This window comes from Natator depressus, chromosome 1, assembly GCF_965152275.1.
Source record: "Natator depressus isolate rNatDep1 chromosome 1, rNatDep2.hap1, whole genome shotgun sequence".
In the NCBI taxonomy this organism is placed as follows: Eukaryota; Metazoa; Chordata; order Testudines; family Cheloniidae; genus Natator; species Natator depressus.
The window spans coordinates 279,041,134-279,053,743 of NC_134234.1; the positions used below are offsets into that span (position 1 = coordinate 279,041,134).

At 48.0% G+C, this 12,610-nt stretch overlaps 1 protein-coding gene across 5 annotated transcripts in view; it reads left to right on the forward strand.

Annotated features, from left to right (window-relative positions):
• Positions 1–1,715: 1,715 nt before the first annotated feature.
• Positions 1,716–12,610, forward strand: part of NAP1L1 (nucleosome assembly protein 1 like 1) — a 55,428-nt gene continuing 44,533 nt past the window's right edge. For all 5 annotated transcript variants that reach the window (XM_074942020.1, XM_074942017.1, XM_074942018.1 and 2 more), the window contains exon 1: positions 1,716–1,833. The gene's annotated coding sequence lies outside the window, so the exon portion shown is untranslated. The remainder of the gene's footprint in view (positions 1,834–12,610) is intronic.

Consider the following 12,610-nt stretch of genomic DNA (forward strand, 5'->3'; position numbering starts at 1 on the left):
TTGAATGTTAGAAAATCACCAGAGCAAGGTGACATAAGCCAGTATGTCTGCAGTTTACATAGCTGCGGTGCCATTTTAGCTGCTTGAATAAAATTAACATGTTTACAATAAAATATAATTGATGTTGCAGAATAAATATTGATTAAATTACTTGTTTCTATTAAAAGTATGGCTATGCTATGGCGACACAGTGGGAGCACTGCAGCTATATCATTGTAGTGACATAGAGTAGGAAGGGGTTTTTCCATTGCTGTAGTTAATCCACCTCTTCAAGAGGCGGTAGCTAGTCAATGAAAAAATTCTTCTGTTGAACAAGTGGCAACTACACTGGGCGTTAGGTTGGCTTAACTATGTCAATCGAGGGTGTGAACTTTTTTACATGTAGCTATGTTGACCTAAATTTTAAAGTGTAGACCTGGCCTGATTCTCACATTTCATCCGTTTTTTCAAAATTCATACATAATACAGATTGTATCTCAGTTGGTACACGATCCCTCCTGCTCCTTCCTCTGTCCTTCTCTGTTACTGACATTTCCACTGTTAAATAACCTCATTTGGATTGCAAAATCTTTAGGGCATGGACATTTTTTATTTCTGTAAAGTGCCTTGCAAAATTATAGCATTGCATAAATATTAAGTAAAATAAATAGTATCACTGAGTTGTTTTTCTGGGAGCGTAGCGTATGTGAATATGATTTCCACACTTTGTTGCAGGTGAGTTTGCTCTGTTTTGGTACAGGGTGCTGCTATGGTGGCTTAAATGAACAGCCTATTACACAGTGCATGCAGGAAGAGCAATACAATTTATTTAAAGATTTCCATCGAATACCATGGCACTGAAACTCATTTAAACATCCATAACAACAACTAGCCTAATTTGGTATGGGTCTGTCAGGCCTAGTAGTCTGGTGAAGTGGACCTGGTGTGGCTGGCCAGGAGAAGAGACGAGTCCCTGCCTGAGAGCTTAGGGTGCAAGTGTTACGTTTTGGCATAAGGGGGAGAGGGTTGGATGTGTTTGTGTGTCACCCTTCAGCCCCTGGGGTGTGTGTATGTTGTGTTTTGGCCTGGGGAGTGCAGGTGTCATGCTTCAGCCTGCGGGGATGTGTGTGAATTACACTCGGGCTTTGGCTGTAGGAGGTGTGCACACACGTATGATCACACTTGGGGTTTGGTGGGGTGGCTGTGTGTGTTCATGCTGGGTTTGTGAGATCATAGTTGGGAGCTGAAGATGGCTGTGAGTGTTCACAGTGTGTGTGAGGGATCACACGTGGCGCTTGGAACTGTATTCGGTATGTTTCAGAGTAGCAGCCCTGTTAGTCTGTATCCGCAAAAAGAAAAGGAGGACTTGTGGCACCTTAGAGAGTAACAAATGTATTTGAGCGTAAGCTTTCGTGATCTACAGCTCACTTCATCGGATGCACGCAGTGTGTGTGTAAGATCTCAGACAGGGCCTGGGGGATGTCTCTTCTCCTGGCCAGCCACAACAGCACACACACTGCATGCATCCGATGAGTGTGTGTGTGTGACATGAACACACTCATCGGATGCATGCAGTGTGTGTGCTGGTGTGGCTGGCCAGGAGAAGACCGCGCGCCTTGCTATCCGGCCCATGGGGGGCGGGGCTGATGCCGGACAGCTCCCGCCTAGGCGCTCACCCCGGCGCGCGCGCGTTGCCTGGGGACAGGGGCGCGCGGGGAGGGGAGGGGAGGGGGGGTTACGTGGTGACGTTATTTCTATATGAGCGCGAGCGGCGGGAGCTTGGGTCTTTTTACCGCCAGTCGCGCGGCACCTCGTCCTCGCTCCTGAGTCACTGCGAGCCCCGGTTCGGCGCAGGTACTGAGGAGGGGGGAGCGGCTGGCGGGGGCCGTTGCGGAATCACGGCGCCCGGCTCTGGGCGGGTGGGGGTCCGCTCAGCTTCGGGGGAGGCGCCCTTCAGCCTGGCCGGGCCGGGCCCCTGTTCCGGGGTCGCCAGGCAGGGGTGGGCCGGGACCGGATGCGGCCGGGACTGGGCCGGGCCGGACGGAGTCGGTTGTCCCGGTGTCTGCGCGGCGCGGGGGCCCTCCCCTCCCGCGGGGCCTTTCTGCTCCGCCCCGGGGAGCAGCGCCGGTTAGTCGCCTCCTCCGGGGCCGCCATGGCCGCTGGGGTGGCACTAGGCCGCGCTGCCCTGGGCCTGGCGCGGGGTGGGGAGAGGTCGGTCTGCCTGGTAGTAAGTAGCACGTGGGGACGGGGCTGCCTCCGACCTTCCCCGGGGCGCTGCCCCGCCCGATGCTCATGTGCGTGTGTGGGGTGGGGGGGAGAGTCGGAGTGCGGGTAGGGGTGAGCAGGGGAGGCTGTGCTGAGGTGGATTGGCCGGGGGGGGGGGGCTGTGTGTGGGGTATGTGTCTGTGGCGGGGGGAGGTTGTTGGCGTGGGGCAGGAGATGCGTCTGGGGAGGGTAGTGAAGGGCGCCTGGTGCTAGCTATGGCTCCTTGCTCTCTCCCCGGGGAGCGTCGAAGCTAATGTACTGCGCAACTTGTTACTGACAGGGGGACCCAGCGATTCAGAGCCTGGCGGTGGATCGCTTGCGCTCCCTGCCTTGTCGAAGAGCTCTGTCCGCTCAGTTCCTAGCCTCCCCCGATGCATGGTATCTAGTGAGTTGAGCGCAGCCTGCTAGTCCCCTCTGGGCTTCGTTCTTGGCGCTTACTCACAATTCCATGTAAAGGTCGCGTTTAAAGTACCATTAGTGGCTGTAAGTGATGATGAGAGGTAGCTTCCCTTGTCAGAAAGGAAACTTGACATATTAGTAACCTCCACCCCCTGGAGCAAGTTTCAAGCAGTGTTGATGGGTTGCTTTTATATTGTTACGAGTTGCATAATATTACTGGTGATATCAGAATTTAGACTTCAGAAAATCCACTGACTCCAAGAAGCCAGGGAAAGCACTTACAACAGGAATTTCTATAGAAATTCAGCTTAATAAAAAAAAAAAAATTCTGTCTCTATTTGGTTGGTAAAATAATTCTCCAAAAGTGAACAGAGGGTAATCAATATGCTGATGTTTTCCTTAGTCTGTAGCCAGACATTCAGTGCCTCTGCAGCAGTAGCAAAGTGCAGTTCATAAGATTTGTTAGATTCCTTGCTGCTGTTTGGAACTTGGTGGAAGACTTTTGTACAGCATGCTGTAGTTCCTTGGGAAAAGTTACGACCAGCAACAGCAGAGGTAGACACTGAGAGACTCACAGGGGAAGAGGAATCAAAAGACCAGGAGACTGGAGTAGTGGCGGAAGGGTACCAGAGAATTCTGCTCCTCCTCACATCAGGCATGAAGCTCTGGGGGGAGAGAAGTGAAGATTCTTCCCTTGAGAGCAGTTTAGAGGTTCTGGAAAGTGTATGGAAGCACTATTCTTAGCAGCTTTGGATGCTAGGTTTCTTACCAGGGCCTTGCCCTGTGTGTGTATTTTGTGTCTGGTAAACTTTTCAAGCTCTTATCAGAATTCTACTGAACTTAAAATGAAATCACAGACTTGTAAATTATAAATTTAGAAAATTTATTGTTTTAATCTGTCATTCACACAAACTTGTGAAGATGTTCTCTTATGTGAACTGATGACATTGAGCAGAGGTAGGCATTGTACAGGTATGTTGCAAAGCTTCCCCGCAGCACTTCTTTCTTGATATGAGACTTGGTTATTCTAGGCGGAGACTGCATTCCTGAGAATGTCACCATATTCTACTAAATTGAATTTCTGCAAGTCAGTGACATGGTAAAAAGTTGTCCATTATCTGAACTTTCAAAGTACAAAGTAACCACATGAAATAAACATATTCATTATCAGAGAAATGTCAGAAACTAAGTACACCTCTACCCCGATATAACGTGGTCCGATATAATGCAAATTTGGATATAACGAGGTAAAGCAGGGTTCTGGGGGGCGGGGCTGCGTGCTTCGGCAGACTAGCGCATCAGTGTGTCTGGCTCCCACATGCTGCTGTGAGGGGCATGGTAAGGGTGCCAAGCTGGGGCCGAGGGGTTGGATAATGGGGCCATAGGGGGGGAAGGGGAATGGGTTGGTTCAGACGGGGCTGCGGTGGGGCTCGGCCAGTCTGCGGCAACCCGGGGGGCGGCTCATGGCTGGAAGTTCATGCCCCAGCCCGAGTGCCTGCGGCCGGAGGGAGTGGGTCTGTGCTGTAGCCCCGGCTCCACACCCTGGCCAGGGGGTGCTGTGTGCTCCACCGTGCTGGGTGGTTTTGCCGCCGCTTCGCTCAGCTCCTGCCTCCCTCCTGCGCACCGGCCAGGGGGTGCTGCGTGCTCTGCCAGGCTGGGTGGTTTTGCGGCCACCGCTTCGCTCAGCTCCTCCGTCCCTCCTGCGCCCCTGCCCGAAACCCTCTGCCCCACTAACAAAAATGATTTAGTTTGCAAGTTTACAAACGCTTTTATCCTAAAGGAATAAAAATATCTTTCCTAGTAAAATTTCAAAGCACATTATTTCTTTGTACACTCTAATTCCTCTACCCTGATATAACGTGGTTTCACTTATAACGCGGTAAGATTTTTTTGGTTCCCGAGGACCGTGTTATATTGGGGTAGAGGTGTAGCTGTCAAAGTAATAAAAACAATTTTTGGAGCGGTTGAGTGTCTTGATTTTTTTTGCATTATCCCAAGGGATGCAAGACACGGCTTCCATCTATGGTTCATCGCTCAGGGAATGTCAATTAAGGTCCAGCAGATGTTGTTTCAAAACATTAGGTGTTTCTGCTGGTACAGTGTTTGAACACCAACTGATTTTGTGGTCTGCAGTCATATGGCTTTGGGCTGTGCACATGTTCTGTCTCAAACTAAACTGGTTTAGGCCTGGTCAATACTTGTATGGGGAACTTAAACAGCTGGATGCTGCAGACAGTGGTAACATTTGTTGTATTTTAAATATTGTCATCCATTATTCTGTGAGCATGTACAAAATCCGATTAATCCACAAAATGGGTGGCATACTTGACTCTCTAAATTAATACTGAACCAATACTTCAGCCTGTCACTAGGGTTTAAGAAGGTGCCACCAGATGAAATGTTAAAGCTGGTTCCTAATTGCTTGTGGTTAGAGCCCATGACTTTCGAGAGTAGTATGTTGAACTTATTGTCCTGTCACTTCCTAGTTTGGGTAACTGCATTCTAACTACATTCCATCTATCCTAAACTGTAGATTTGCTCTGCAGTATCTTACAACAGCTGTTAGTACATGTTGTAGATCAGTTTGTTTGTAAATTGCTTTGGGATTCTTTGCACTCAAAAGTTGTATATAACTAAAGTTAGTTAACTACAAATAAATTGTTAATGCCACTAACTGACCCTGGCCTGCAGAAGCATAAGGTTAATGAACTAACACTCATTGCCACCTAAATCACATCTAGGTTTTAGCTTTTATATACAAATGCTTTTACATGTAATCCAATCAACATATGTGTGGAAGATTTTACAGAAGGTGCTTGAAGACGTCTCCATTTTAGCTCCTGATTGACTTAATTGGATTTAAAAACACAATGTGGGCAGCCTGTTGAAGATTTCTTATGCGTTTAGCAGATTTTGTAGATGCAATAAAATTCAGTGCAGAGGAGGCATGTAATTGTACAGCTCAGGCCTCATGTACTCCCCAGCAGGCTGGACCTTAAATTTGCAGAAATATTCCTGAATTTTATGATCGACTAGAAACTTTGCAGCAGCATCATTTATTAGAATTGCCCAAGCATTCTAGGGGGCACCAGGAAGCTGAAAAATTCTGTTTTGGTTCTCTCAAGCCATATTTTTTTTCTTAAACCCTTCCTGTGAACTTTTTCATGTTTTTGGTGGTTTGTCCCAGTTCAGGACACTTCCCCCCCCCCCCCCCCCCAAAAAAAAAGCGGGGGGGGGGGAATCTTTCAGATGTGAATTTTTTCTTAACAAATTTTTTTTTTCCTGGCCAGCGCTATTTAGAGCTCGTTCAAGTGTGTGAACAGTTCAGAACATTGAATTTCACCTGCCATTGTGTTGCCCATTCACCCAGCAGGTATCACATTAAAAGTGGGAAGTTCGGAGCTCTCTCCTAATGCTGGTGCTGTGACTACACCGTGCGGCAGCACTTTAATGTTGCAAGTGAAGACATACCCTAAGACAGCAGTAACTTTCCTTAGACTTCAACTCTCAAATTATCTACAAGCAAACTACCATTTAAGAACTCATGGAGCTTCAATTTCGCTCCTCCTATCAAGGATAAACAAGAACTGCTCAGATTAATAAAGGACAAATATCTACATGGGCTTGTACAGAAGTCTTCTGGGCAACTCCTGGGCTGGTTCTAACAAAAGGGTTTGATTTTTTTCTACATAAAAAAAGCTTCTCTTGCAAGTTTCCATCAGATAATAAACAATTCCGTCAACAAGCACTCAACAACCCCTCTGCTAGTTTGTAGCCTTCTGAGGCTAGGTCTGTATGATACTTACATCAGTGTAACTCCATCACTCAGGGGTGTGAACAATCCACTCCGTTGAGCGACGTAGTTATACCGACCTAGTCCTGTGTAGACAACACTATGTCGGGAGGCGACCTCCCACAGACATAGCTACCACCTCCTGCAGAGGTGGATTAACTATGCTGATGGTAGGTGCTGTCCTGTCAGCACAGGAATGTTTTCACTTATGTGCTGCAGCTATGATGATGCAGCATTTTAAGTGTAGACCTGCCCTGAGTGCTTGTAATTTACCCTTGCTGGGAAGATAGAATAGGATCCCAGACTCTGGTCAAGTGAGTAAGGAAATGTACTACAGAATTAGTTTAAAACTATGACAGACAATTAATTCTACCCCTTTATTCTATTACTGATTCAGACTCTCTGAACTGGTTCTAAAAGTGGGGTAATTAGAATGTAGGGACCTAGAATACAGGCCACACGCTCTCAATACTCGCTATACCATACAAGCTTTAATTCTATATTAATAGAGAAGTACCATATAATCTAGTGGTCTAAAACTAGAGCTAAGAATCAGGGACTTAAACACTAATTCCAGTTTTAACAGACTGCCTCAGTTTCTCCATTTCACCATCAATAAAAAGGCAATAATGCTGATCATGAAGGGATGTTGTGAGGGCTAGTTACATCATGTATTGGGGGAAAAAAAACCCCACAAAACTATCAAATATTCATCCAAAGACTTCAATGTATTATTTATTCTCCATGCCCAATTCTGCAGAGGAGTTATCTGGGAGTTGGCAGAGATGCCAGAAAGGGATACGCGCAGTGGAGCAATTTGGCAAAACAATTTAGGGCAGCAGGGGTCAGTTTAATAGTTTATCTGACACGATCAGTTCATACACATTTCAAAACCAGCTGAAGGAAAGGATAATGTCAGCTGGCTGTTGAGGTCACTTACAATCAGATGCAACAAAGGTTGACAATTACCCAGATATCCCATATCTGCAAGCCTATGGAGCAGGGGTATGGCCTGCACGTGGCCCATCAGGGTAATCCGCCGGTGGGCCATGAGACAGTTTGTTTACATCAACTGTCCGCAGGCATGGACGCGGTTTGCTGTTCCCAGCCAATGCGAGCTGCGGGAACTGGGCTGACCGCTGTTTCCCACAGCTCCCGTCGGCCAGGAACGGCAAACTGCAACCACTGGGAGCTGCAGGTAGCAGTGCCTGCGGAAGGTCATTTACATTGACCAATCTTGCGGCCTGCCAGTGGATTACCCTGACTGGCCACATGCTGCCCCCAACTGCTTTGGAGCGTTGTGCAACATGAAGGTGGATTTTCTTCCGCTGTCTTAAGTAAGCATATTTTTAACAGCTGTACCTGAATAAAGCTTTTTTAAAAGTCTCTTAAAATGTTGAAAAGTGCTTCAAAATTAAGTACTTTGAAGAAGTCTTTTGAAACCTAATGTCTGACAAGGCAGAAAACTCGACAGCTCCAAGCCTGAAGCCACTGAGTAGCTAACTCCTCTACTGCTGGCTGCAGTTCATTCCTGTTCCCATGGAAACTAGTCTTTTAAACCTGATTTTTAAAAAGAAACCTTTCCTTTTTTCAGCAACCAATTCACTGTTTGTAGAATCAGAGAGGGTAGCCAGCAGCAGTCTTGAACTTTTGTAAGTTTCAGTTACTGCAGCCTGGAAAAGCCACTATAGCAATAAACCACAACAAAAGCATGCACATATTAATTGTAAATGTCAAGTGACGAGGTCCATGGCAGAGTAAAAAGCACACCACTAATCTACTAATGATGGCCACGTTCCAGCTTTATTACAGAGTATGGCTCATTTGCTTAAAGTTTTAAGAGATTCTGAGGTGATTATGGCACACAACTTTCCACTATGAAAAACCGTTCTAGTATAACAAACTAAGTGTGGCATATAATTGAAGGCTTGGGAAAGATTCCAACACTTTTACAGATTTTTTCCCTCTCCCACCCTATGTTGCTTCTATTAGCTTCTGTTTTCATGCCCCAAATAACATTTCCCGCTCACTGATCTAACAAATGGCAATAAAAAGCCCTAATTCACAAACAAAATCCTTAAGCACTGGTGCATGGGGATGTGAGCAAAAATATCTGAGGAGCCAGCCATAATGGGGTTTTGAATCCTCTGTAACCTAATTCATAACCGTAGTTGCTAAAACCCATTAGCTACCCAGTGTTTTGCAGCTTTATATTTTTAAAGCTTATTACTGTTTGGCAGCGGGATAACTCAGTGGTTTGAGCATTGGCCTGCTAAACCCAGGGTTGTGAGTTCAATCCTTGAGGGGGCCATTCTGCCTCAGGCTGCTCTCCCAGCCAGCAGCACCGTCTGTTGCCAGCCTGCCCCTTGCTTTCCCCTCCTCTCCCTCCATGAAGGCAACGGCCAACAATTGTCATCCACCAGCTGGTTCCGCTTCCACTCTGCTCTCCTGCTCGTGCCATATCACGGCAAGCATGGAGCCCGCGCAGATCACCGTGGCAGTTGTGACAGCTCTAAACACCACGTGCAGTATATGCAGAATGAGAACCTGCAAAAACAGGCGAGTAGGCGATGGCAGCGCAGTAAGGAGAGTGATGAGGACATGGATACAGACGTCTCTCAAAGTACGGGCTCTGGAAATTTGGCCACCCTGGTGTTACTGGGGCAGGCTTATGCCGTGGAACGCTGATTCTAGCCCCGGGAAACAAGCGCAGACTGGTGGGACCGCATAGTGTTGCAGGTCTGGGGTGATTCTCAGTGGCTCCGGAACTTTCGCATGCGTAAGGGCACTTTCATGGAACATTGTGACTTGCTTTCCCCTGCCCTGAAGCACATGAATACCAAGATGAGAGCTGCCCTCACAGTTCACAAGCAAGTGGCGATAGCCCTCTGGAAGCTTGCAATGCCAAACAGCTACCAGTCAGTCGGGAATCAGTTTGGAGTGGGCAAATCTACTGTGGGGGCTGCTGTGATGCAAGTAGCCAACACAATCACTGAGATGCTGCTATCAAGGGTAGTGACTCTGGGAAATGTGCAGGTCATAGTGGATGGCTTTGCTGCAATGGGATTCCCTAACTGTGGTGGGGCAATAGTCAGAACGCATATCCCTACCTTGGGACCGGACCACCAAGGCAGCCAGTACATAAACCAAAAGGGGTACTTCTCAATGGTGCTGCAAGCACTGGTGGATCACAAGGGACATTTCACCAACATCAACGAGGGATTGCCGGGAAAGGTACATGATGCTCGCATCTTCAGGAACTCTGGTCTGTGGGAATGGCTGCAGCAAGGGACTTACTTCCCAGACCAGAAAATAACTGTTGGGGATGTTGAAATGCCTATAGTTCTCGGGGACCCAGCCTACCCCTTATGCCCTGGCTCATGAAGCCATACACAGGCACCCTGGACAGTAGTCAGGAGCTGTTCAACTATAGGCTGAGCAAGTGCAGAATGGTGGTAGAATGTGCCTTTGGACGTTTAAAAGCGCGCTGGCGCAGTTAACTGACTCGGTTAGACCTCAGCGAAACCAATATTCCCATTGTTATTACTGCTTGCTGTGCTCTCCACAATATCTGTGAGAGTAAGGGGGAGACGTTTATGGTGGGGTGGGAGGTTGAGGCAAATTGCCTGGCCGCTGATTATGCGCAGCCCGACACCAGGGCAGTTAGAAGAGCACAGCCAGGTGCGCTGCGCATCAGTGAAGCTTTGAAAACCAGTTTCATGACTGGCCCGGCTACGGTTTGAAAGTTCTGTTTGTTTGTTGATGAAAACCCTCCCCCTTGGTTCACTCTACTTCCCTGTAAGCCAGCCGCCCTCCCCTCCCCCCTTTGATCACCGCTTGCAGAGGCAATAAAGTCGTTGTTGTTTCACATTCATGCATTCTTTATTAATTCGTCACACAAATGGGGGGATAACTGCCAAGGTAGCCCGGGAGGGGTGGGGGGGAGGGAAGCACCAGGTGGAGTGGGGGAGGAAGGGAGGACGGAAGGACAAGGCCACACTGCACTTCAAACCTTATTGAATGCCAGCTTTCTGTTTGGGCAGTCCTCTGGGGTGGAGTGGTTGGATGCCCAAAGGTCCCCCCACCACTTTCTTGGGAGTCTGGGTGAGGAGGCTATGGAATTTGAAGAGGAGGGCAGTTGGTTACACAGGTGCTGCAGCGGCAGGCTGTGTTCCTGCTGCCTTTTCTGCACCTCAACCAGGAGGAGATTAGTCTTTAAAAAGAGACATGTTAGAGAACAATGGGTAAACTCTTTCACAGTGAACCAAGCTGTTAACATTACATAGCACTTGTGCTTTCTTTACAAGATTGCATTTTGCCTCTTATATTGAAGGCCTGCCGGTATGGTGTGAGAGATCACGCACATAGGGCTGGCGGGCAACAGAGTTCGGCTTGCAGGCAGACCTGGTAAGCCACAGTCTTTTGGCTTCTTTAACCTTCCTAACATGTGGAAATGGTTTCAAACAGCAGCACCCTCATTTCACATACCAAGCACCGTTAGGTTGGCCCTTTAAAATGGGTTGGCCATTTAAAAGGAGGGGCTGCAGTTTTCGGGTTAACGTGCCGTACAAATCACATTAAGCCCCCCCTCCCCCCCACACCCAATCTCTGGGATGATCGCTTCACCCCTCCCCACACCGCGTGGCTAACAGTGGGGATGACTTCTGTTCAGCCACAGGGAAACAGCCCAGCAGGCATGGCCACCTCTAAATGTCCCCTGAATGAAATTCCGCTATTTCAACCAGGTGACCATGATATCCCTCTCCTGAGGATAACACAGAGAGGTAAAGAACAGATGTTGCTTGAATGCCAGCAAACACCGGGACCATACGCTGCCATGCTTTCTTATGCAATGATTCCACACTACGTGCTGCTGGCCTGCCGTGGTAAAGTGTCCTATCATGGAGGACAGAATAAGGCTGCCCTCCCCAGAAACCTTTTGCAAAGGCTTTGGGAGTACATCCAGGAGAGCTTCATTGAGATGTCTCTGGAGGATTTCCGCTCCATCCCCATACACATTAACAGACTTTTCCAGTAGCTGTACTGGCCATGAATGCATCCCAAATCTTCAGGGCAAATTAATCATTAAATGCGCTTGCTTTTAAACCGTGTATTATATTTACAAAGGTACACTCACCAGAGGTCCCTTCTCCGCCTTCTAGGTCCGGGAGCCTACCTTTGGTGGATTGGGAGGGTATTGTCTCCGGGGTGAGAAACAGTTCCTGGCTGTTGGGGAAAACGGTTTCTCTGCTTGCTTGCTGTGTTCAACCTCGTCCTCCTCCTCCTCATCTTCCCCGTCCCCAAAATCTCCATCCTTGTTTTGTGAGAGTCCATTGATGGAGTCCACGCACAGGGCTGGGGTAGTTGTAGGGGCACCCCCTAGAATTGCATGCAGCTCATCATAGAAGCAGCATGTCTGGGGCTCTGACCCAGAGCAGCTGTTTGCCTCTCTGGTTCTTTGGTAGGCTTGCCTGAGCACCTTAAGTTTCACGCTGTCCTTCTGCAGGTCCCTGTTACAGCCTCTGTCCTTCATGCCCTTGGAGATTTTTTTCAAATATTTTGGCATTTTGTCTTTTCGAACGGAGTTCTGATAGCACGGATTTGTCTCCAATACCTCCCGTTTGGTCCATGCTGGAGCTCTTTTGCAATTCTGGGACTGCATGGTCACCTGTGCTGATCAGCTCACCACGCTGGCTAAACAGGAAATGAAATTCAAAAGTTTGCAGGGCTTTTCCTGTCTACCTGGCCAGTACATCTGATTTGAGAGTGCTGTCCAGAGCATTCACAATGGAGCACTCTGGGATAGCTCCCGGAGGCCAGTACCATCGAATTGCGTCCACACTACCCCAAATTGGACCCAGCAAGCTCGATTTTAGCTCTAATCTACTCGTCGGGGAGGAGTACAGAAACCGGGTTTAAGAGCCCTTAAAGTCGGAAAAAATGGTTTTGTAGTGTGCACAGGTGCAGGGCTAAATCCGACCTAAACCCGTAGTGTAGACCAGGGCTAAGATGCTGATGTCCAAAGCTAGCACACGGCCATGGACTTTAAGGAGCTCAACTGATCACTGTTCTCTGACCTGCCATTGAAACTCTTGACGTATCTCCAGTCTTACTGCTAACTCATTACAACAAATAGAGTTGTTACATGCAGATTAGCTGTAGAGGACGGTGTTT